This window comes from Drosophila subpulchrella, unplaced genomic scaffold (genome assembly GCF_014743375.2).
Source record: "Drosophila subpulchrella strain 33 F10 #4 breed RU33 unplaced genomic scaffold, RU_Dsub_v1.1 Primary Assembly Seq45, whole genome shotgun sequence".
NCBI lineage: Eukaryota > Metazoa > Arthropoda > Insecta > Diptera > Drosophilidae > Drosophila > Drosophila subpulchrella.
The window spans coordinates 532,528-558,696 of record NW_023665660.1 but is presented as its reverse complement, the minus strand read 5'-3'; the positions used below and the strand labels follow the sequence as shown (position 1 = coordinate 558,696).

At 40.2% G+C, this 26,169-nt stretch overlaps 1 long non-coding RNA gene across 1 annotated transcript; it reads left to right on the top strand.

Annotated features, from left to right (window-relative positions):
• The first annotated feature begins 3,998 nt into the window (after positions 1–3,998).
• Positions 3,999–9,003, top strand: LOC119562419. Its single transcript, XR_005221842.1, has 3 exons — positions 3,999–5,148; positions 8,042–8,291; positions 8,959–9,003. It is a non-coding gene; the product is annotated as an uncharacterized LOC119562419 (long non-coding RNA).
• The last annotated feature ends 17,166 nt before the right edge of the window (positions 9,004–26,169 follow it).

Sequence of the window (26,169 nt, the reverse complement as noted above, 5' to 3'; positions counted from 1 at the left end):
TCACCCGCCATGCATGTAGCATGGTCTTACTGTCAAGCAGCTGGGCTTGTTGTCAAACGGAAAACAAATCAATTGGAATTTCAATTTCAATTTAAAAAAAAAATCTGCTGCTGCACAAAGAAATTAAAATTAAAATAAATACAATTTTCATCGAATGTTTTTATTTATGTAAACTAGAAGTTTAAGGCTTCCTTCTCGTCCCTCGGATGCTTCGCCATCTTTCCCGCGCCATCTGTAGTCCAGCTCCGAGCTGGCCAATAATGGCTGGTGATGGCTCCTCCAGCTGTCCCTTCGCGGGCGACCTTATTTCCTCCTCCCTATAGAAGCCGGCGCATCCTCTACCTTCGCTCCATCACCAGCTGCCAAGTAGCTGGTGAGGGAGGAGTCCTCAATGGAGAGCTCGTCGGAGATCGAGCGATGTCCCATGTTCCTTCAACTATTCTGCGGATTTACCCCGTTGTGGTTTTGTTTCCTGTCGGTCAAGTCCCACAATAATGGGCAACAGCTTGGATTAGGCGTCTTTTTTCATCTGCACTGACCTCCTTTAGTCGTTTTGGGTGTTTTTCATCCATTTTTTATTTATAAATTCCCCACCGCCTCTGCACGAACACCGCCAAAGATTAAATTTCTTATTCTTTGGGCCGCGGCTAACGGCGTTCATCGAAAATTCACTCCCGAAATCTGGTATTTTTTCTGGTATTTACTTAGCTCATCTGAGTACCGCGCTGAAAAACAGACCCGACGAAAAGCTTTAGCCGCCTGTTTGCCTCTCGCTCACTCCTATGGCTAGCTCGCGGTTTTCGTCGATGTGAGTACTAGGCTTAACGCACAAATGTTCACATAGAGAATCGCTGAAGTGAACGGCTTATCGGCATAAGCCGATTACAAAAGAAATGAAAAGCAACGTAAAACTAAATGCAATTACAACGCTGGCACCTGGGATGTTTTAAGCGCCAAATAAGTTCTTCATTTATATTAGCAAGTTGATTAAGGATGTGATTATTGTTTAGGCAGGCCTTATAAAAATTGAATAGGGACTATTGTGGGCCAATAGTGACGCCACGAGAATTTCTACAAGTTAGAACCGATTGGACCCTTATTAGCAGAGCTCGAAAATAACATTTGTGCAAAGAGTTAGGCAAGAACCGTTTACCTTACCGTAACCGAGTAGTAATACTATATTAATATAAGTGGAGAGAGTACTATAATGGGGTAGGGTGACGAATAACAGGCAGTCTGCAGTATCAGGGGAGTTGCAAGACGATGGGGGGTGTGTTCCGCGGCCATCGACAGCAGGTGTGCAGTCCTTGCTATTATGAACCAACATCAAGTATGAAATAAATAAAATAATTACTGTTTGCCGACAAATTCAACTATCGCGATTACGCTTATCCTTGAGAGATCCGATAGCAAACCGGAGCCCGATGGTTGGATCCAATATACAAAAACAAGTCGAGACATAACAGGGTGTCGCCCAACAATTATAGAAGACAGAAAACTGAAGCGAAAAGAAAGAGGCAGAATGCTATAGTCGAGTGCCTCGACTATCAGATACCCGTTAGTCAGCTAAAGGGAGATGGAGACAAGTAAGTCGGGACCAAAAAGAAATGAAGATATGCAAGCAGCAAAGCGAGATTGTAATGCGCCACCTACCCGTGATCTCAATATATGGTTATGTGGGCGGTAGCCAGATTTATGCGTTATGGGCGTTAGAGTGGGCGTGGGAAAGTGGATCAATCGATAGGTATTGACGAGACCAATACATTTCAGTTAAAATTGTTTCTCTACAATGAAAATTTTGGGCGCCACCGGTTTGATCGGTTTGTGGGCGGGTCAATCCTTTTTTAAGATCAATCGATAAGTATTGACAAGACTAATACATTTCAGTTAAAATTTTGATTCTAGCTTGAAAATTGTGGGCGCCACAGGTTTGGGCGGTTTGTGGGCGTTAGAGTGGGCGTGTCATATTCGCATAATAAACTTGCGCTGCGTACAAGGCTACGGAATATAAATCTGAGATCCCAATTCTCTATCTTTGATAGTTTCCCAGATATCCGCGTTCATATTAACGATTTTTTCAAGTGTTTGGGCGGTTTGTTGGCGCTAAAGTGGGCGTGGCAAACTTGTTTTGGGTCAATCGATAGGTATTGATGAAAACAATACATTTCAGTTAAAATTTTTATTCTAGCATCAAAACTGTATGAGCCACTGTTTTGGGCGGCTTCTGGACGCTAGAGTGGGCGTGGCACCCTGCTGAAGCAAACTTGTGTAGCGCAAGGAATCTGCATGCTTAATCCCACTTTTATAGTTTCCGAGATCTCAGCGTTCATACGGACAGACGGACATGGCTAGATCGACTCGGCTAGTGATCCTGATCAGGAATATATATACTTTATTGGGTCGGAAACACTTCCTTCTGTCTGTTACATACTTTCCGACAAATCTAGTATAACCTTTTACTCTACGAGTAACGGGTATAATAAATGGAATGTTCAAGAAATGTTTTATTTATTTAAATTAGTAGTATACAGCTTTTTTTCTCATTTCACGGATGCTTCGCCATCTTTCCCGCGCCATCTGCAGTCCAGCTCCGAGTCCCAATAGGCATATTGGACCTTGAGTAAGTGGGAGCCGGATTGAGAACGGGGTTGTTCCGCCTGATGCTGCATAAAGTCGCCCAGCATCCTGGTAATGGCTGGTGATGGCTCCTTCAGCTGTCCCTTAGCGGGAGACCTTATTTCCTCCTCCCCTTAGAAGCCAGCGCGTCCTCCATCTCCGCTTTAGCTGCCAAGTAGCTGGTGGAGGTAGAGTCTAGTGGTTCCTCAGTGGAGAGCTCGTCGAAGATCGGGCAAGGTCCCACTCGGCATGTTACTTCCCACTGGGATTCTCTAGTGGATCTCCTCCAGCACTTCAACTATTCTGCGGATTTGCCCTGTCGTGGTATTGCTTTCTGTCCGTGAAATCCCACAATAATGGGCAACAGCTCGGATTAGGCTTCCTTTTTCATCTGCACTGACCTCCTGTAGGCGTTTTTGAGGCTTTCCTTACTCTTTTGCACGAACACCTCCAAAAATTAAATTTCTTATTCTTATTCTTTGGGCCGCGGCTTATGCCGTTCATCGAAACTCACTCGCTAAATCTGGTATTTTTTCGGTATTACCTTAGCTCATCTGAGTACCGAGGTGAAAAACAGACCCGACGAAAAGCGTTTGCCTCTCGCTCACTCCTATGATTAGCTCGCGGTTTTCGTCGATGTGAATACTAGGCTTAATACATTTCAGTTAACATTTTGTCTTGCATGAAAATTTGGGGTGGAACAGTTTTGGGCGGTTTGTGGGCGTCAGAGTGGGCGTGGCATGTTTGCTTAACAAACGTTCGCTGCGTACAAAGCTAAGGAGTTTAAATCTAAAATCCTAATTCACTATCTGTTATAGTTTCCGAGATATCAGCTTTCAAAATTACGATGTTTGTAGGTCGATCGATAGCTATTCGCAAGAACTATACATTTCAGTAGAATCTTTTTTCAGCACTAAAACTGTAGGATCTACAGTTTTGGGCGGTTTGTAAGCATCAGAGCATTAGAGTGGGCGTGGCATGGTCGCGTAACAAACTTGCGCTGCGAACGAAAATTAGGAACATAAATCTGAAATCTCAACCCTATTGCTCTTATAGTTTCCGGGAGCACAGCGTTCACACGGGCAGATCGACTTTGCTAGTGATGCTGATCAAGAATATGTATGTTTAATGGGGTCGTCTACCTGTTACATACTTTTCCCCGATTACAATATACCCTTTTACTTTTCGAGTAACGGGTTTAGGTATAAGGAAGTTTGTATTAATCCTGTGTGACATACATAATCTGCTTGTTGGTGGAACGTTGATAAACTTGTTCGTTGAATTGCGAAATTTCAGGGAAATTGCTCATACAAGTACATTAATGCATTATGTAGTGTATGCTTTATCGAAATAAAAAACTCATTTAATGCTTTACAATTTACATATGTAAATATGTGTGTAAGGTTTACATACTTTGCTATGTATTTGTACATACATATGTATTTATTCATACATAGTAAATAGTAACTTTGTACGTGTATCAAAGTTGTTAGTTGTTATTACTAAAGATATTTCCAAACAATATTGCACCACTATTATCATCGCCATACTCATCAAATTCAAGTCCATCATTAGCGTTTGGCGGAACAAACGCACTGTTAAATGCATCTTCCAGTTGCTCCTCTAAACCCATACTAGTGGCGATTCCGTAAATTAGGCGCATTAATACGAGTCTAATAAAGTTTGGTGTGTTTGTATCTTTGCCTTTGTTAATAGACAGTTTCTTAGGATCTTCAAAAACAAGTTGGCTTTCTTTATTATTCGAAATTGTGTTAAGCGACTTTTCTTTAATTATATTTTGACTTAAAGTTGCTATACACGAAATTATAACTGTGACTACAGCAACCCAACTATGTATGAAATTCATGTTACTACCCTGCACTTCCACAATTGAGTATAAGCGCCCAATCATCACGAAGTCGACTGCGACGTCAGCAGAGCAGCCAGCGACGCCGGCAGAGCTGAGCGCAACTGCGGCAAAGAGACGCGCTCTCAGTTGGGGTCCGCAAAGAGAACGCACAAAAAGTACTTTTAAGCTCTCCGTCTCTCGCCATGTCTGAGCTGGAAAATTGCGGGTGAAGGCAAGGAGGCTCCGCAATTAAAATATATACCCTTTTGTGCACCCTTGCCTTTTAAATAATGCGACTTTTTTTTGATAATGTTAAAACAACCAATTAAAATTATAGGTTTGGGTTTTAAAATATTTGTATTTCTTAAAAAAATTTATATGTTCATAATATTATTTATTAATACGTGAAGTTTTAAAAATACAGTTTTATATAACGATTTGCATAGTCGGCTATGTCTATAAATACCTTGCTTTTATGTACGAGGGGACATGCCAAAAAATAGAACAACAACGGATTAGCGGAACCGTTGTTGTTGTTGCTTGTTGTTTTTCTGGAAGGCACGTGCCTTTTTTCATGTATTTTACTTGCGTTTACTTATGTGAAGGAGTTACAATTACCCGCAATTAACGTAGTTAAATAAAAAAAGCCAATGGTTTAAAAGTGATACCTATACGATTCCCAGGTAAGTCTGTCGCAGACCAATATTTATTTAAACAGTGAGAGTAAAAACAAGTTAATGTATATTAAAAAAAAGGAAAATACAAGATTCCTAAAAAAACACGTAGCGGAAAAAATAGCTGTGAAAAATATTAATTTTTGACGTGAAAAACAACAAATGGTGCATATAAATAAATAAGTAAATGAATCTGTGAAAGCATTTAAAAATCTTATTTGCAAAGTTCCTAGAGACCAAAAATAAGAGATGTTTGTTCTTAAAGCCTAGTACTCACATCGACGAAAACCGCGAGCTAGCCATAGGAGTGAGCGAGAGGCAAACAGGCGGCTAAAGGTTTTCGTCGGGTCTGTTTTTCAGCGTGGTACTCAGATGAGCTAAGGAAATACCAGAAAAAATACCAGATATCGGGAGTGAATTTTCGATGAACGCCGTTAGCCGCGTCCCAAAGAATAAGAAATTTCATCTTTGGCGGTGTTCGTGCAGAAGCGGTGGGGAATTTAAAAATTTTAAATGGAAGAAAAACCCCAAAAACGGTTAAAGGAGGTCAGTGCAGATGGAAAAGGACGCCTAATCCAAGCTATTGCCCATTATTGTGGGATTTGACCGACAGGAAGCAATACCACAACAGGGGCAAATCCGCAGAATAGTTGAAGTGCTGGAGGAGATCCACTAGAGAATCCCAGTGGGAAGGAACATGCCGAGTGGGACTTCGCTCTCTACATGGACATCCTGCCGGGCGTGTCCTGGCAAAGAAAGTAAGATCTAGCCAAAATAATTTGGTTGCGTTTTACTAATAGAAGTATCTTTTCAGCAGAACCACCAGTAACATGATCTCCGAAGACCTCTCCATTAGGACTCCGTACACCATAACCACCAGCTACTTGGCAGCTTAAGCGGAGCTGGAGGACGCGCTGCCTCCTACAGGGAGGAGGAAAATAGGGCGCCCGCTAAGGAACAGTTGGAGAAGCCATGTCCAGCCACTGCCAGGATGCTGGGGGATTCCTGCAGCATCAGCGGATCAACCCTGTTCCCAATCCGGCTCCCATTTCCTCAAGGTCCAATATGCCTATTGGGACTCGGAGCTGGACTGCGGTGGCGCGGGAAAGATGGCGAAGCATCCGTGGGACGAAAAGGAAGCTTTAAACAACTAATTTACATAAATAAAAACATTCGTTGAACATTCCATCTATTTTTAATTTAATTTCTTTGTGTACCAGCAGACTCCTCCTTTTTAAATTTCTCAAATTGTTTTGTTTTCCGTTTGGCAACAAACCCAGCTGCTTGTCAGTAAGACCATGCTACATGCATTGCGGGTGAACTTTGAAAACTTCGGTCACACTACAAAGAATAAGATTTTTCGACTAGTGAAACTCTTAGCCGATCTGAGTACTAGGCTTAACACTTAAGCCTAGTACTCACATCGACGAAAACCGCGAGCTAACCATAGGAGTGAGCGAGAGGCAAACAGGTGGCTAAAGGTTTTCGTCGGGTCTGTTTTTCAGCGCGGTACTCAGATGAGCTAAGGAAATACCAGAAAAAATAACAGATTTCGAGAGTGAATTTTCGATGAACGCCGTTAGCCGCGGCCCAAAGAATTAGAAATTTAATCTTTGGCGGTGTTCGTGCAGAAGCGGTGGGAATTTACAAATTTTAAATGGAAGAAAAACACCAAAAACGGTTAAAGGATGTCTAATCCAAGCTGTTGCCCATTATTGTGGGATTTGACCGACATTAAGCAATACCACAACAGGGGCAAATCCGCATAATAGTTGAAGTGCTGGAGGAGATCCAGTAGAGAATCCCAAAATCCTCTCTACATGGACATCCTGCCGGGCGTGTCCTGGCAAAGAAAGTAAGATCTAGCCAAAATAATTTGGTTGCGTTTTATCAATAGAAGTATCTTTTCAGCAGAACCAACAGTAATATGATCTCCGAAGACCTCTCCATTAGGACTCCGTACACCATAACCACCAGCTACTTGGCAGCTTAAGCGGAGCTGGAGGACGCGCTGCCTTCTACAGGGAGGAGGAAAATAGGGCGCCCGCTAAGGAACAGTTGGAGAAGCCATGTCCAGCCACTGCCAGGATGCTGGGCGACTTCCTGCAGCATCAGCGGATCAACCCTTTTCCCAATCCGGCTCCCATTTCCTCAAGGTCCAATATGCCTATTGGGACTCGGAGCTGGACTGCGGTGGCGCGGGAAAGATGGCGAAGCATCCGTGGGACGAAAAGGATGCTTTAAACAACTAATTTACATAAATAAAAACATTCGTTGAACATTCCATCTATTTTTAATTGAATTTCTTTGTGTACCAGCAGACTGCTCCTTTTTAAATTTCTTCAATTGTTTTGTTTTTCGTTTGGCAACAAACCCAGCTGCTTGTCAGTAAGACCATGCTACATGCATTGCGGGTGAACTTTGAAAACTTCGGTCACACTACAAAGAATAAGATTTTTCGACTAGTGAAACTCTTAGCCGATCTGCGTACTAGGCTTTAGGTTTGTGGTTAAAAATCGTTACAAATGAATATTAATAACAATAAACAACAGTTTTTACTTTTGTGTACGTAAACAAACATGGCTATTTAAATAAAAGTTTCAATTTTCAGTCCCTGGAAAAGTGTTAGATTTCCCGCAAATGCAAAATAAAAAAATTGTTAATAAAAAATACAAAGCTATATAAATAACGTGTGGTATATTTTTCTTTATAATTGACAAAAAATTTCAGGATTTTATTTAGATTAGTTTAATTTTTAAAAGACTTCTGTGATTTTCATTAAATGCCAAAGATAACATTTTCTTTATTATAAATAAAACTTTCAAATATCGATTACTTTTGGACACTCGTTTTTATTCTCGTCTCGTTCTATTTTCAAAACTAATTTTTCTTCTAATACAAGATGCAATCGCTCTGGTGGATCCCTCGGAGCCTCCCGAAAAGGCGCTGCAGAAGGCAACGCGGTGCGTGAAGAATTTGAGCTGCACCAAGAAAAAAGGCAACGCCGGCCCCAGATGCTGGCGAGGAGGTCCCAACGACTCCGTTAGGACCGGGAACCCCCGAGCCAACATTTTAAAATAAAGATCTAAACAAATAAAAAATATAGAAATTAAATACAACTGTAAATATATTTGCTGCTACGCGATGAAAAGGTGCCTAACATGTTGTTCGTACCCAAAGGTACTCAACATGACCACACCCAACAAATCAAGCAGTAGCCAAGTTGGGAACAGTACCAGGCACTCAGTAGTACTCACTGCAGATGAGAATTGCTGATCAGCATGTTATGTGTCTCACTAACTCACCGTTTCACCGACTCAACGCCACACTGACTCGCCAATGCAGTCAGCACATTTTGCAGTGTCACCCGAGCCAACTACGCATCCGTGTTCCAAGTAGTATATAATAATGTATCAAATGAAGAATAAAGCAGTTATCAACACACAGCTCTCCGTTATGTTCGGCTAGCGACTAATATTTCAGCGGAAAAATTTTCGTGGAGCAGTGACATGTGAATGCCCCAATATTTTAGGAGCATTATTGTGTATCGAAAATAAACAACTTATATTGTTTTATAAAAGTAAATTATTTGATTATAGTAAAATTAAGTAATTTGGATTTACTTATAATGTTATGTTTACATATTATACATTTTTATTACAATATATTTTTTTAGTGTAATTATAGAAAATTAGTCCGTTAAAATTGATTTCAATATTTAAAACCTTAGTAGTATTAGTATTAACATTTTTTAAAAATTCGTATTGTATTTTTTACTTAAGAAGTACAAATTATATAGTCGGATATTTTTCGCTTTAGAAAGGGTATAGGTGCAGTGGCACGCGCCAACAGCGAAGAGAAAACAAAAGAAATCAAGTAAAGGGGTGAGAAGACTTGGTGCATTCTGTTTGAGTGATAGAAAGGGAAGCATGCATTTTAATTGTGCGCAGCAGAGTTACTTTAATCGTTTAGTTAATATAATAAAGTCAGGTAAGTGCTACATAAAGTTTAAGATGCTGTGCATTGATCTTAGTTTAAAGTACGTAAATGTTGAAGGTATTCAATGGGTTCCGTTAGCCGAAAGTGGATGACGAAATGTTTTGTGCCAAAAAAAATATACAATTAAAAAAGTAAAACGCATTTTTTAATCATATGCCCATACATTTTTTCAGGAGCGTTGGCCAAGGACTCCAAAGACCCGGACAAATGTTTGAGAAAGGCGATGACGAACGTGAAAAACAAACTAACAAAACAAAACAACAGAAATACTAACAATAATTGTCCCCTTATTGAAAATCTGAATAATACGATCTAATTAAAATTAATTTAAATGTAATTAAAAATGTATGTATTTTAAATTCTATATTTTCATAAGTGAAAACTCGTGGAAAAATTCTGATTTTCACAAGTGATTTCACTTGGGACGTGTCACTTGCAAGTGATTTCACAAGTGAAAACTCATGGAAAAATTCTGATTTTCACAAGTGATTCACTTGGGACGTGTCACCGGAACGTGACAGGCCATACGAAAAATGAGTATAAGGAACAAGTGAAATCCCGTAGGACTTCGAAAAATTTTCATTTGAATTTTGACTTGTGAAAATGCGGACATCCCATACAATTTTCTATATGGAGCGTCACTTGTTCTTCACTTGTGCAAGAGGACATGTCATTGACATGTGATTCATGTGACATGTGATTCACAAGTGAAACTTTTTTTTTTGGAACAGAAGGGACCTGTATGATATAGTCGTCCGATTTTGATAAAATAAAATTAAAATTATAGGATGTTATATGTTAAAAAACACCAAATATATAATTAAAAAAATTATTTTTTTCCGATTATTCCTATGGGAACTATAAGATATAGTTGTCCGATCCGGCTGGTTCTTAAAAACTATATACTACCTGCAAAAGAAAGAAGACTTTAGGAAAAGTATCAGCCCGATAGCTTTAAAATTGAGAGACTAGATTGCGTAGAAACGGACGGACAGTCTCCTTCACTGCGATGCAAACTTCTGACTGAAATCATAATACCTTCCGCAAGGGTATAATAGCAAAACAAGAATACAAGTAATGTATCTTTTGCAAGCAAAACTTTAAATACTGTTTTAAATTTTACTATTTAAAATGTGACCAAAATTTAACAAATTATAATTATAAAATACTGCATATTGATCAGGATATACACATGTATGTACATAAAAAACATATATTTCCTATGCTTAATGTCCATATGTAGCTTTTATACTGCGCAAAAGTCCTTTGAAAACATCGGATTATGTCATACACTTGTTTTTCTTATGAGAGCTATTCGGATATTCTGTTGATAGGTTCAACAATTTACTAAGTGAAAACACAGTGTTCAGGTATTTCCGAATATAACAATGCGATTTTAGTTTTTTGATTTTTAAAATGATTGTGAAAGGCTCAAACCGACTCGCGGACTCGCACTGCTGTGGAGTTCAGAGCAGATGAAAAAGGACGCCTAATCCAAGCTGTTACCCATTATTGTGGGATTTCACCGACAGGAAGCAATGCTGGGCGACTTCATGCAGCATCAGGCGGAACAACTCCGCTCTCAATCCGGCTCCCACTTCCTCAAGGTCGGATTCGGAGCTGGACTGCAGATGGAAGGTGTAATTTAAATAAATAAAAAATTCGGTGAACATTCCATTTAATTTTTTGTAAGGTTTCAAGGGCCAACTTATGTAATTTTGTTTAGAAAAAGTGAAAAATGTCATCTGGGTATTGTTTTTGCAAGTCGGTAATTTTCATTATTAATATATAAAACAAGCATATGAAATTATTGATCTATTGGGGCGTGGCAGCCAGTCTACGGCGCCCTTAAAAAAAAGTGATTTGCGGTAAACATCGTAAGGCATTACAGGGTTAACTGATAAATACAAACGTTACTGCGTTAAGCCTAGTACTCACATCGACGAAAACCGTATATACGTATAAGTATATTTTTCGCGGAACCACTAGTAATACTATCCCTTGAGCTCTCCGTTAGAAAATCGCTGGACTTCACCACTACCAGCTGTTTGGCAGCCAATGCGGAGCTGGAGGAAGTGTTGGCTTCTATGGGGAGGAGGAAAAAAGGATGCCCGCTAAGGAACAGCTGTAGGAGCCATTACCAGCTATTTTTAGAATGCTGGTCGACTTCTTGCAGCATCAGTCGGAGCAACCCTGTTCCGAATCCGGCTCCTACTGCCTATTGGGAATCGGAGCTGGACTGCAGATGGCGCGGGAAAGATGGCAAAGCATCCGTGGGACGAGAAGGAAGCTTTATACTACTAATTTACATGGATTAAAACATTCTCTGAACATTCCATTTATTATATATATTATATATATATTTACTCGTAGAGTAAAAGGGTATACTAGATTCGTCTATAAGTATGTAACAGGTAGAAGGAAGAGTTTCCGACCCCACAAAGTATATATATTCTTGATCAGGATCACTAGCCGAGTCGATCTAGCCATGTTCGTCTGTCGCCCGTCTGTATGAACGCTGACATCTCGGAAAATACAAAAGCCAGAAAAATGGGATTTGGTATTTAAATTCCTGAGCTTCTTGCGCAGCGCAAGTTTGTGTCAGCAAAGTGCCACGTGGACTCTAAGGCCCACAAGCCGCTTAAGACTGTGGTGCTTACAGTTCTTATGCCAGAAAAAAATTTGTAACTGATATGTATTAGTCTCGTCAATACCTATTGATTGACTTAAAAATAAGTTTGCCAAGCTCACTCTAACGCCCACAAACCGCCCAAGCCTGTGGCGCCCACAATTTTCATAATAGAAAACCAATTTTAACTGAAGTGTATTAGTCTTAGCAATACCTATCGAATGACCCAAAAAAAGTTTGCCACGCTCACTCTAACGCCCACAAGCTGCCCAAATCTGTTGCGCCCAGAATTTTCATGCTAGGGAACAAATTTAAACTGTAATGTATTAGTCTCGTCAATACCTACCCTTCAGTTCCAAAAAAAAGTTTCTCTTGTGAATCACCTTGTGAATCCCGTTGGACATGTCCTCTTGCACAAGTGAAGAACAAGTGACGCTCCATATAGAAAATTATATGGGATGTCCGCATTTTCACAAGTGAAAATTCAAATGAAAATTTTTCGAAGTCCTACGGGATTTCACTTGTTTCTTATACTCATATTTCGTATGACCTGTCACGTGCCGGTGACACGTCCCAAGTGAATCACTTGTGAAAATCAGAATTTTTCCATGAGTTTTCACTTATGAAATCACTTGCAAGTGACACGTCCCAAGTGAAATCTTTTGTGAAAATCACAATTTTTCCTCGACTATCAGATACCCGTTACTCAGCTTAAGGGACCAAAGGGAAATGGAGATATGCAAGCAGCAAAGCGAGATTTAAATGCGCCACCTACCGGCGGAAGACAGATTTAAGCATTGTGGGCGTTAGGGTAGGCGTGGCAAATTTTTTTTTGGATCAATCGATGAGTATTGGCGAGACCAATACAGTTCAGTTAAAATTTTGTATCTAGCATGAAAATTGTGGGCGCCACAGGCTTGGGCGGTTTGTGGGCGTTACAGTGGGCGTGGCATATCCGCGTAACAAAGCTACGGAATCTAAATCTGAAATCCCGAGCCTCTATCTTTGATAGTTTCCGAAATATCCACGTTCATATTTACGATTTTTTGAAGTTTGGGGGTGGTTTGTGGGCGATAAAGTGGGCGTGGCAAATTTTTTTTTGGGTCAATCGATAGGTATTGATGAGAACAATACATTTCAGTTAAAATTTGTATTCTAGCATCAAAACTGTAGGAGCCACAGTTTTGGGCGGTTTGTGGGCGTAAACGTGGGCGTGGCACTCTACTGAAACAAACTTGCGCTGCGTAAGAAGCTCAGGAATCTGCACGCCAAATCTCAATAGCCTAGCTCTCATAGTTTCCAAGATCTCAGCGTTCATCCGGACAGACGGACAGACGGACATGGCTAGATCGACTCGGCTAGTGATCCTGATCAAGAATATAAATACTTTATAGGGTCGGAAACGCTTCCTTCTGCCTGTTACATACTTTCCGACGAATCTAGTATACCCTTTTACTCTACCAGTAACGGGTACAATGAAAATTTTTCGAAGTCCTACGGGATTTCACTTGTTTCTTATACTCCTTTTTTTGTATGGCCTGTCACATGCCGGTGACACGTCCCAAGTGAATCACTTGTGAAAATCAGAATTTTTCCATGAGTTTTCACATGTGAATTCACTTGCAAGTGACACGTCCCAAGTGAAATCACTTGTGAAAATCAGAATTTTTCCATGAGTTTTCACTTATGAAAATATAGAATTTAAAATACATACATTTTTAATTACATTTAAATTCATTTTAATTATATCGTATTATTCAGATTTTCAATAAGGGGACAATTATTGTTAGTAGTTCTGTTTCTTTGTTTTGTTAGCTTGTTTTTCACGTTCGTCATCGCCTTTCTCAAACATTTGTCCTGGTCTTCAGAGTCCTTGGCCAACGCTCCTGAAAAAATGTATGGGCATATAATTAAAAAATGCGTTTTACTTGTTAATTTGTATATTTACCTTATGTAGTTGTGTATAAACCCTTTGCGGAATTTTTTTTGGCACAAAACACTTCGTCATCCACTTTCGGCTAACGGAACCCATTGAATACCTTCAAAATTTACGTACTTTAAACTAAGATCAATGCATAACATCTTAAACTTAACGTAGCACTTACCTGACTTTATTATATTAACTTAAAGAAACGATTAAAGTAACTCTGCTGCGGACAATTAAAATGGATGCTTCGCTTTCAATCACTCAAACAGAATGCACCAAGTCTTCTTCTCACCCCTTTACTTTATTTCTTTTGTTTTCTCTTCGCTGTTGGCGCGTTCCACTGCACCTATACCCTTTCTAATGCGAAAAATATCCAACTATATAATTTTAATTTCTTGAGTAAAAAATACCATATGAATTTTTTAAAAATGTTAATACTAAAATGTTTTTAATATTGAAATCAATTTTAACGGACTAAATTTCTGTAATTAAACTAAAAAATTATATTGTAATAATACTGTATAATAAGTGAACATAACATTATAAGTAAATTCAATTTACTTAATTTTACTATAATCAAATAATTTTCTTTTATTAAGAAATATAAGTTGTTTATTTTCGATACACAATAATGCTCCTAAAATATTAGGGCATTCACATGTCGCTGCTCCACGAAAACTTTTGCGCCGAAATATTAGTCGCTAGCCGAACATAACGTGGAGACTCCAAAAAAAAAAACAAGAAAGAACGCTATAGTCGAGTGCCTCGACTATCAGATACCCGTTACTCAGCTAAAGGGACCAAAGGGAAATGGAGATAAGCAAGCAGCAAAGCAAGACTTAAATGCGCCACCTACCGGCGGTAGACAGATTTAAGCGTTATGGGCGTTAGGGTGGGCGTGGCAAATTTTTTTTGGGTCAATCGATAGGTATTGACGATATTAATACATTTCAGTTCAATTTTTTTATTTTATTTTTTATGGGCGTTATTTTTGTGGGCGTTAGAGTGGGCGTGGAAAAGTTTGATAGGTATGGACGAGATCAATACATTTCAGTTAAAATTGTGGGCGTTATAGTGGGCGTGCCATATTCGCTTAACAAAATTGCGCTGCGTACAAAGCTACGGAATCTAAATCTGAGATCCCGATTCTCTATCTTTGATAGTTTCCGAGATATCCACGTTCATATTTACGATTTTTTGAAGATTGGGGGCGTTTTGTGGGCGATAAAGTGGGCGTGGCAAACTTTTTTTAGGTCAATCGATAGGTATTGATGAGAACAATACATTTCAGTTAAAATTTGTATTCTAGCATCAAAACTGTAGGAGCCACAGTTTTGGGCGGTTTGTGGGCGTAAACGTGGGCGTGGCACTCTACTGAAACAAACTTGCGCTGCGTAAGAAGCTCAGGAATCTGCACGACAAATCTCAATATTTTAGCTCTCATAGTTTCCAAGATCTCAGCGTTTATCCGGACAGACGGACAGACGGACATGGCTAGATCGACTCGGCTAGTGATCCTGATCAAGAATATATATACTTTATGGGGTCGGAAACGCTTCCTTCTGCCTGTTACATACTTTCCGACGAATCTAGTACACCCTTTTACTCTACGAGTAACGGGTATAATAACGGACCGGCCGAAATTTGTCTCTGCGAGCCCGGAATGCAGGCAGATTATAAGACAAGAAAGAGAGGGATATCTCCGAATATCTGGCTCTCTTTGTTGCACGATCGTTTTTGTAGGCAGTCTTCTACGCTGCGCCGACAGCTCTGCTGACGTCAACAGCGGCACAGCGTTTTAGGCACAACAAAAAAAAAAGAAGCTTTTTGCCTTGAGCCATGTCACCGCGTCCCTACTGCAGAACTGAAGGGATTTTTCCGAGTCCTCGGAGTCCTTGGCCAACGCTCCTGAAAAAATGTATAGGCATATGATTAAAAAATGCGTTTTACTTGATTATTTGTATATTTACCTTTTAGAGCTGTGTATAAACTCTTTGCGGGATTTTTTTGTGGCACAAAACATTTTATCATCCACTTTCGGCTAACGGAACCCATTGAATACCTTCAAAATTTACGTACTTTAAACTAAAATCAATGCACAACATCTTAAACTTAATGTACTTACCTGACTTTATAATATTAACGAAACGATTAAAGTAACTCTGCTGCGCACAATTAAAATGGATGTTTCCCTTTCAATCACTCAAACAGAATGCACCAAGTCTTCTTCTCAGCCCTTTACTTGATTTCTTTTGTTTTCTCTTCGCCGTTGGCGCGTGCCACTGCACCTATGTACACCCTTTCTAAAGCGAACAAGGAAGAACGCTATAGTCGAGTACCTCGACTATTAGATACCCGTTACTCAGCTAAAGGGACCAAAGGGAAATGGAGATATGCAAGCAGCAAAGCGAGATTGAAATACGCCACCTATCGGCGGTAGATAGATTTAAGCGTTATGGGCGTTAGAATGGGCGTGGCAAATTTTTTTTTGGGTCAATCGATAGGTATTGACGAGATTAATACAGTTCAGTTAAAATTTTGTATCTAGCATGAAAATTGTGGGCGCCACAGGCTTGAGCGGTTTTTGGGCGTTAGAGTGGGCGTGGCATATTTTCGTAACAAACTTGCGCTGCGCACAAGGCTACGGAATCTAAGTCTGAGATCCCAATTCTCTATCCTTGATAGTTTCCGAGATATCCACGTTCATATTTACGATTTTTTGAAGTTTGTGGGCGGTTTGTGGGCGTAAAAGTGGGCGTGGCAAACTTTTTTTGAGTCAATCTATAGGTATTGATGAGAACAATACATTTCAGTTAAAATTTTTATTCTAGCATCAAAACTGTAGGAGCCACAGTTTTGGGCGGTTTGTGGGCGTTAGAGTGGGCGTGGCACTCTACTGAAAAAAATTTGCGCTGCGTAAGAAGCTCAGGAATCTGCACGCCAAATCTCAATAGCCTAGCTCTCATAGTTTCCGAGATCTCAGCGTTCATCCGGACGGACAGACAGACGGACAGACGGACATGGCTAGATCGACTCGGCTAGTGATCCTGATCAAGAATATATACACTTTATGGGGTCGGAAACGCTTCCTTTTGCCTGTTACATACTTTCCGACGAATCTAGTATACCCTTTTACTCTACGAGTAACGGGTATAAAAATATCCGACTGCATAATTTTTACTTCTTGAGTAAGAGACACAATATGAATTTTTTTTTAAATGTTAATTCTAAAATGTTTTAGATATTTAAATCAATTTTAACGGACTAAATTTCTATAACTACACTAAAAAATTATATTGTAATAAAAATGTATAATAAGTAAACATAACATTATAAGTAAATTCAATTTACTAAATTGTACTATAATCAAATAGTTACCTTTTATAAAACAATATTAGTGGTTTTTTTTCGATTTACAACAATGCTCCTAAAATATTAGGGCATTCACATGTCGCTGCTCTACGAAAATTTTTTCGCCGAAATATTAGTCGCTAGCCGAACATAACGGAGACGCAAAAAAAAATAACGGACCGGCCGAAATAAGTCTCTGAGAGCGCGGAGTGCAGGCAGATTATGAGACAAGAAAGAGAGGGAAATCTCCAAATATCTGCCTCTCTTTGTTGCACGATCGTTTTTGTAGGCAGTCCTCTACGCTGCGCCGACTGCTCTGCTGACGTCAACAGCGGCACAGCGTTTTAGGCACAAAAAAAAACAAAAAAGCTTTTTGCCTTGAGCCATGTCACCGCGTCCCTACTGCAGAACAGAAGGGTACCGATTGACTCAAAAAAAAGTTTGCCAGGCCCATTCTAACGCCCGTAACGCTTAAATCTGTCTACCGCCCTCAAAACCATTAATTGAGATCGCGTAGTTGGCTCGGCTGGCACTACAAATTGCGCAAACTGCATTGGCGAGTCAGTGTGCCGCTGATGCAATTGTGCAATGCAATTCTCATCTGCAGTGGGTGCTACTTGGCGCCTGGTACTGTTCCCAACTTAGCTACTGCTTGATTTGTTGGGTGCTGGTCATGCTGAGCACCTTTGGGTACGAACAGCTTCCTTTCTTGTTTCTTTGGCTATTTCTCTGTTATACATTTTGCCAAAGTGGTTTTAAAATGTGCCGTTTATAGTTTTAAGGCGTACCCTCAAGTAACTGCACCCAATTTTTTTTTTTGGGAATAAAGCCTTCTTAACAAGGTTCCCCAATTTGTATATATTCCCCATTGTCCCTTAGGACGTCATGGCGTCCACATCTTTCTGTCCCGCTCTCTGGCATATGGAAATAGCCAAGCCGTTAAGTGTGACCTGATACTAACAAAATATCACCTGTACTATTTAAATGGTGTTTTTAAATAGGCGTTTAGTTTAACAAAGAAAATTTTCGAATAATTATAATCAAGTTGTAATGAATATAAGAACACTGAAAAAAGACATGGGTGCGTTCATACGGACAGACGGACATTGCTAGATAGACTCGGCTAGTGATCCTGATCAAGAATATATAAACTTTATAGGGTCGGAAACGCTTCCTTCTACCTGTTACACCCTTTTACTCTACTAGTAACGGGTATACAAATCTTGAATTAAATGTATTTGTCTCGTCAATACCTGTCGATTGACCCAAAAAAAAGTATGCTACGCCAACTCTAACGCCCGCATCGCTTAAATCTGTCTGCCGCCCACATAACCATATTTTGAGATAGCGGGTATGTGTCGCATTTCAATCTCGCTTTCTCTTTGGTCCCTTAAGCTGAGTAACGGGTATCTGTATCTTTTTTTAAATTTCTTTGTGCACCAGCACTCTTTTTATACCCGTTACTCGTAGAGTAAAAGGGTATACTAGATTCGTCGGAAAGTATGTAACAGGCAGAAGGAAGCGTTTCCGACCCCATAAAGTATATATATTCTTGATCAGGATCACTAGCCGAGTCGATCTAGCCATGTCCGTCTGTCCGTCTGTCCGTCTGTCCGGATGAACGCTGAGATCTCGGAAACTATGAGAGCTAGGCTATTGAGATTTGGCGAGCAGATTCCTGAGCTTCTTACGCAGCGCAAGTTTGTTTCAGTAGAGTGCCACGCCCACTCTAACGCCCACAAACCGCCCAAAACTGTGGCTCCTACAGTTTTGATATTAGAAAGAAAATTTTAACTGAAATGTATTAGTCTTGTCCATAACTATCGATTTACCCAAAAAAAAATTTTCTACGCCCACTCTAACGCCCACAAACCTCCCAAGAAAAAAAGCTATGACGTCAGAGCCAGACAGTGCGAAATGTTTTTACGCGTGTGTGTGTGTGTGTGTAAATAGTTGCCGGCCGAACTTAGCGGCAAAGAGAAAAGCACTGCCGGCGCTCAGAGAGAGCAAAGTGCGCGGCTAACTTATTCTATTGAACAATGAATTTGTCACGCCTACCCTAACGCACACAACGCTTAAATCTGTCTCCCGCCGGTAGGTGGCGCATTTAAATCTCGCTTTGCTGCTTGCATATCTCCATTTCCCTTTGGTCGCTTAAGCTGAGTAACGGGTATCTGATAGTCGAGGTACTCGACTATAGCGTTCTCCCTTGTTTTTAATTGCTCCATTTGATTTGTTTTCCGTTTATCATCAAACCTATTACTTGACAGTAAGAACATGCCACATGCATTGCGGGTGAACTTTAAAAACTTTGGTCACACTACAAAAAATAAGATATTTTTACTAGTGAAGCTCTTAGCCGATCTTACTAGGCTTTAAACCTGCTGGAAAAATGGGATTGCTTGATTTTTCCAGCGTTTTGCGGTCAATTTGGTGCTTCAACCAAAAAAAAACAACAGAAGTTCTATCTTAGACTTTATTACTTAAAAGAACATAATTGCTATCAGAAATAAAAATCTATGGGATTTTAAAGAAAAAACAACAGAAAACGCAATAGTCGATTACCTCCACTATTAGATACGCGTTACTCAGCTTAAGGGAGTGTGAGAGGGATAAATATACGCCCAAAAGTACCTCTGCTTTTTTCAACAACACACCGAGCCTATAGCGCCACCGATCTTTTTTTTGGCCACTTAGCCTACAGCGCCAACTAGCCCATAGCGCCTCTAGCGACTTGGTGGCGTATTAGTAAAAACAGCTTTTTTGCTGCATGTTGTGTGCAATCTCGATTGAATTGCATAATATTGAATATTATTTGGTTATAACTTTTTAATGACTGGTCCGATCTTAAACTTTGTTGGCATGTTGTTAGGTATTGATAGAAACAAACTCGCATTTAAATTTTAAATTAAATACTACAAATGTGGGCGCTAGACGGGTTTCAGTAGTCGTTTGTGGGCGTTAAAGTATGCTTGGCACCCCGCTGAAACAAACTTGCTGCAATAGTTTCCGAGATCTCAGCGTTCATACAGGCTGACCTGCTCAAGTATATATATACTTTATGGGGTCGAAGAGGCTTCCGTCTACCTGCTACATACTTCTCCTCGAACCCAATATACCCTTAAACTCTACGAGTAACGGGTATACAAACAGAAGAACATCTAAAATCTTCGCCAGGTCCTCGACAATGAGTGGCGGTCAACTCTACCCAAAGCAATTTGAATATGCTTCACCGAGAATCGAGAGAAGCAGCCACGAAATATTATCGCTGAGAAGAAGTTCACAAAATCCTGTAAAGACAGCAAAAAGTCAGAAAAGGGCAGATAGGAGATGAGGATCGATAGCTTACAACATTAGGCGGTCACGGTCCTTGTGGAAAATGTTGCTGGATGTAACGGACATGCCGTCTGGCCAAAGATGATGATAAGCTACTTCCAAAGAAAATAAACAAAAATGGATTAGGAATAAAAAGGAATAAAAACAATAAATAAAACATTCGTCAGAGAAAAACAAAAACTTTAATAAAAGGAAAAGGGAAGAAAAGATATGTTGGGCGAATAAAAATGCAGTCATTTAATGAGAAAATTAGAAAATCCTTTAATTTTTTGGGTGAACTTCCGTTTAGCTCTAACGCCAGATTTCGTTAAAACTTTCAATATCCACGTTATTTGGGGTCCTGATTACGGGAAAAATAGTCAAAGTTGGCGCAAATAACGGGATCATGGAAAATAACGGTAAAAACTGTTTTTCGTAAACATCTTAGAATATATTAACTTAATCAAAAAGTTTTCTAAGGAGGAATGAAAGCTATTAAAGAAATGAGGTATTTATGTTTTACATTTTTTCTGTAAAACTAATAGTTTTCGTTAAAAACGCTAAATAATTTTACATTTTCACAAGGTTTGAAAGTAAAAAACCGTTGATGCACACTTGCGTCATTTTGCCCGATATATCGCACGAAAGCTTGTTGCATATCGGCGTGTCGATATTGATATCGATGTCACTCGATGTTTTAGTGATAGTACGACCAAAACACGAGAACGGCATTACAAATTTTAAGAACAAGAAACTAAAATAATAAAGTCTAAATGAAAAGTAAAAGTAAAATATAAATGTTGGAAGGAGCATTTCAGTTGTCGTAGTTAAAAATAAGGTAAGAAAACAAAATAAAATTCTAAATTTAAAACGAAAATAAAATGTATTAACCAAAAAACATTTCTAATGTTTTTTGTTAAAAAAATTCGCTAAATGGGAAAAGGGAACACGATATATCGTAAAAAGAAAATTGGAAAATTCCATCACTTTAAATGCTGTTATCGATTAATCGTAACAATCTGACGCCATTTTTATGGCGGGATATTGCAGTATTTTTAAATGTTCACCTCCTGATCAAAATATTTCTTTTAGGTTTTTTTTTCGAAAACTATTAAGTTTTTGGAAAAAATGATTATAACAAAAAAGATTCGTTTTATAAATATCTTTTGTTTTTGTTTGAAACATTTTTTGATTATCCTTAAATTTAAAAAAAAACAGCAACATACCAAAAATCTTACGGCTTTTACCGTTATTTTCCAAGATCGCGTTATTTGCGCCAACTTTGACTATTTTCCCGGAAAGTTTGAACAAAATCGGGCGTTGGAGCTAAACGGAAGTTTATCCGTAAACGCAAGTGAAAAAGACGGAAAAAGGCACGAGCCTTCCAGAAAAACAAAAACCAACCACAGCAACGGTTCCGCTAATCCGTTGTTGCTCTGTTTTTATGGCATGTCCCGTTTGGTCTATGCACCTTGCACATAAAATAAGGGTATTTATAGACATATCCGAATATGCAAATCGTTATGTAAAAATATATTTTTAAAACTTCACATATTAATAAATAATATTAATATACATATAAATTTTTTTTAAGAAATACAAATATTTTAAAACCCAAACCTATTATTTTAATTGTTGGTTTCAACATTTACTTTTTGTGCGTTCTCTTTGCGGACCCCGGAACACGTCTTTTTGCCTCAGTTGCGCTCAGCTCTGCCGGCGTCGCTGGCTGCTCTGCCGACGTCGCAGTCGACTTCGTGATGATTGGGCGACTATACTCAATTGTGGAACTGCAGGGTTACGTTACCTTACGTTTTTGTTTGTGTATTTATGTATGTATGCAAAACAATCATTTCAACACATCACCGACTTCGTTTGGTTAAGAAAAAAGTGTTCGAATAAAAATCAAAGATAAACTAACACACTAACACAAATTGTAAAAAAATCATTTTACTTACGCTGTAAATATGGAAGGTCTTTTATTATGTTAATTTCCGGGAGGAGGTCCTCATATTTTTGGTCTTTGTCACCCATTAAACCGCACAGTGCCACCATATACAAAGAAGTAAATTTACAGCGATAAAATCGACATCGCTTCCTTCATGAAACCGAGAAGAAAATTGTGAGAAGACACAATATTAAAATCGAGAAGAACCTATCTCGGTTTTTTCCGTTCTCAGTTTTTCTGGGTGTAGTGGAGGTTCTCGATTGGATTATCTCCAGCAGATCCACTATTCTGCTGATTTTCCCTATTGTGGTATTGCTTCCTGTGGGTCAAGTCCCACAATAATGGGAAATTGGGATAGGGCACGGATTAGACGTCATTTTTCATCTGGACTTATCAGGCGTTTTGGGGTTTGCCTTACATTTTTTTAAATTTTCGTTTCAACTTAGCTTCTGCACGAACACACCGAAAGTTTACAATATTAACACAATAGAGTAAAAGTGAAAAACGTTACCGCAAAGGATTATATAAATCTTTGTAGCTGTTATAGTGCCCCTGGCGTCTATAGGCTTGGTGGTGTGTTAGTTAAAACATCCGAGATCTCCGCGTTCATAATGATCTCAGCGTTCCCTCGCTGCAGTCACAATATTGAAGGTCCGGCTGGCCGTTGGTAATCCAATGAAGAGTCGATGTATTAGTAGAAAGCTACGCGAGGGTGCTCCTCGCTATAGTTTCTTCTTAGACGGGCCGGTTGGCCGTAAACCATCTGTTTCAGAATTATGAAGATTATTCTGGAAGAAAACTATCCTCCTTTTCTTTCTGGCCTAGAGACTCAGTCAATATCAAATCAATACAAATTTAACGGCAGTTGATGGAGTTGTTTTGCAGATAACTTCTGTTCTTTATTTAATGAATGCCAAAAGGGAACTGATTTAAAGCTAACAAAAATTGAACTTCATAGCGGCCACGCAAATATGCTGTGTTTGCCGGCTATGCATGGGCATCCGGCCAGACGCTGTGTCAGCAGTTTGGCCGGAGCGAGCTCTTGGACGATCGGTCATCGCCGTCGCCCGGTTAACTTAGTTAACTACTCCCCCCCTTAGGAATGAGGCCGCCCTCGGCCGACCCTATTGGGCAATCATCTCTTTTAGCTGGGCCGCAGTTCTTCTGGCTGGGTGACTCGCCTATAGGTTAAGCCGATGCAAAGGAGCATATTGTTCCTGCAATTAGTACCATCTGATATGACCAATCGTTGTTGACCTCCTTCCCGAATATTTTAATATGCTCCAAATTACGCTCACTCAAACGGTGAAGGTATGGAAGACTGAGGACATTGCGCTCCATGGTGACATTCAGGGAAGGCGAGCTGGCTACTCCTGGAGCCCTTTTCTGGGCTGTGTCATGGTTGACAAATCGGGTTTCGTTGACCGTGGTACTCTCGGTAAAGGTGATGAGGTATGTACCTCGTATATGGACATAAGTGCCATTGCCCACACTCACGCGAGCCGGGCGATCGTTACGTAAGTAACGGGATGCAGGTCACTTTGCTGGATCTCGCAATGCGCAGTGCCTCCAGCGTGGAGTTCTTGGGCGCACGATCTTCTTAGCGCCCGCTGGCAAAACGTAGCCCCTGGTGTTATGAAGCAATTCTTCACCGTGTGGATCTCCCTATCGCATTCCGCTATTACGTTATTTTCCAGCCTGATGGTGTCGTGAAGCGACACCAGAAAAATAGTAATCTTATTTTTGGAAATTTAATAATAAAGTGTAAAATGCTAACGGGTTGTAGGTTTTTAACGGATGCTACGGACAAAACGTCTTTAATCGCAGTCTCGGTGGGCTCTTCCGTCCACATACTTTCCAGGTCTGCATGATCTTGTATGCTAGGGCTAACGATATTAGCTTTAGCAAGAGCTACTGCGAGCATTAAATTTTGCAGCTTCATTGCGATCATCCTATTTCGAGTTAGTAACATCTCCAATAGATGGCCCGTATCAATTTGGGATTCTTTAGCTGACCTCAGAAGTTGATTGACAGTTGTGGAAGCTCTATTGATTTGGTCCTGTACTTCGTTATTGATAGTTACTTGTCTATTGTTTGCATTAATAATGTTCATTACATTTTTTCAAAATCTTCAGCGTCTGGCGTTCCGGCCACTACCTTCAACGCCGTCCCTAGGAAGTCTATGCTCCTGGCTACTCTGTGATAGATGCTCAATGAGTCGAGCAGGTCGCGCAGGTGAGCGACATCAACGCTGAAGAGTTTTTGCATGTGCGATTGGGGGAACATGTTGGTCATTCCATCAGTCTCTTCCACTACGCGCCTATATTCTGAGAGATTCGCTAAGTGTTTTACAAATGCGAATTCCTCCCATACCAAAATTCGACCATCAACGATGGGAATGTACTTAGCTTTTGAGTAGTCCGCGACGTGTGCCGAGGTTATGGTCAAAGGGTTCGACAGTTTTTTCTTCACACAATGGTGAGAGCTTGTTGCCTAGTCGCCTGTTGGATTTTACCAGGACCCTGTTTTGTCGGGAAGCATTTTCCCTGTTTCGGAGCTTATCTTGGGCGTGTTTTATCTTATCCTTTACCTCGTATTGTGGGTCATTCGATTGTGTTTGATCCACGTCGGCTGGCCTCTTGTCGATGACCGAATGGATAGATTTGTTATATCTGGCAGTGGCCAGCAGAACTGGCTCAACGGTGTCACTAATGCCTTTATCAATCTTAAGACATCTAGCAAGCTCTACCAGAGTGCTGTGGAAACGTTCCACTTGTCCGTTTGAGACACTGTGGAGGGGCTGTGCATTTGAGATGCTAACGCCGAAATGGTTTTCTAGCATGGTCAAAATGGTGTGCGAGTTCAACGATGGTTCGTTGTCGCAATATATTACCTTGGCTCTAGGAAAAATATTCATGAGTTGCAGCAACGCCGGCTTGAGATCCTCTATGGTTCTAGAGGGAATTGGCAAATTTCGGAAATTTCCTTTTGGAACCATTATGTCCGCGAGCTCCTCTTTTGTTTCCGAAGAGTACGAAGCTGCGTTATGACGGAAAGCGTGCTTCATCCAGAGTTATCTGGTTATCTGGCATTGTTAACCTCCCTGTCACTTAATGTCCTAGAGATCATAGAGATGGGATGTCCCTCTTGGGACAGCACTGCACCAATGCCGTAGGCTGAAGCATCTGTCGTTAGATCATACGCCTTGTTGTTATCTGGATACCTGAGGATGACGTCCTCAGATGCTAGGGTGTTACGCAGTTTCTCGAAGGCCCGTTGTTGCGCTTCGGAAAATGGTACCTGAATGTTCCTAGATCTATGCCTACTAACACTTCCATTTTCCTCTTTCAGTATGTTTGAATGGGGTCTCGCTATTGATGCAAAGTCTTTGATAAAGGATCTATAATAGCTGGCCAGACCTAGAAATGACCTTACTTCAAACACACTTTAGGGTTCTGGAAATTCTCTAATAGCCTTGACCTTTTCTGGGTCTGTCGCTGCTCCGTTATTTGTGACGATGAACCCTAGGAAGCTGACGCTTTTCTTAACGAAACTGGATTTCTGCGCCGTTATCCTCATGTTTGCATCGTATAGGCTCTTTGGAACCCAATCCACGTGCTTCACATGATCATTCTTATCTTCAGAAAAGATAATTACATCATCTACATAGACATAGCAGAACTGGCCGATCTGCTGTCGCAGGATGTCGTCAATTGTTCTTTGGAAGATGCATGCCGCATTTTTGAGCCCGAATGGAAGTCTTCGGAACGCATACTTTCCTCCGATTACCAAGATCGATGTTTTCTCACGGTCGCGTTCAGCGAGCGTAATTTGATGGTAGCCGGACTTCAGGTCGAGCGT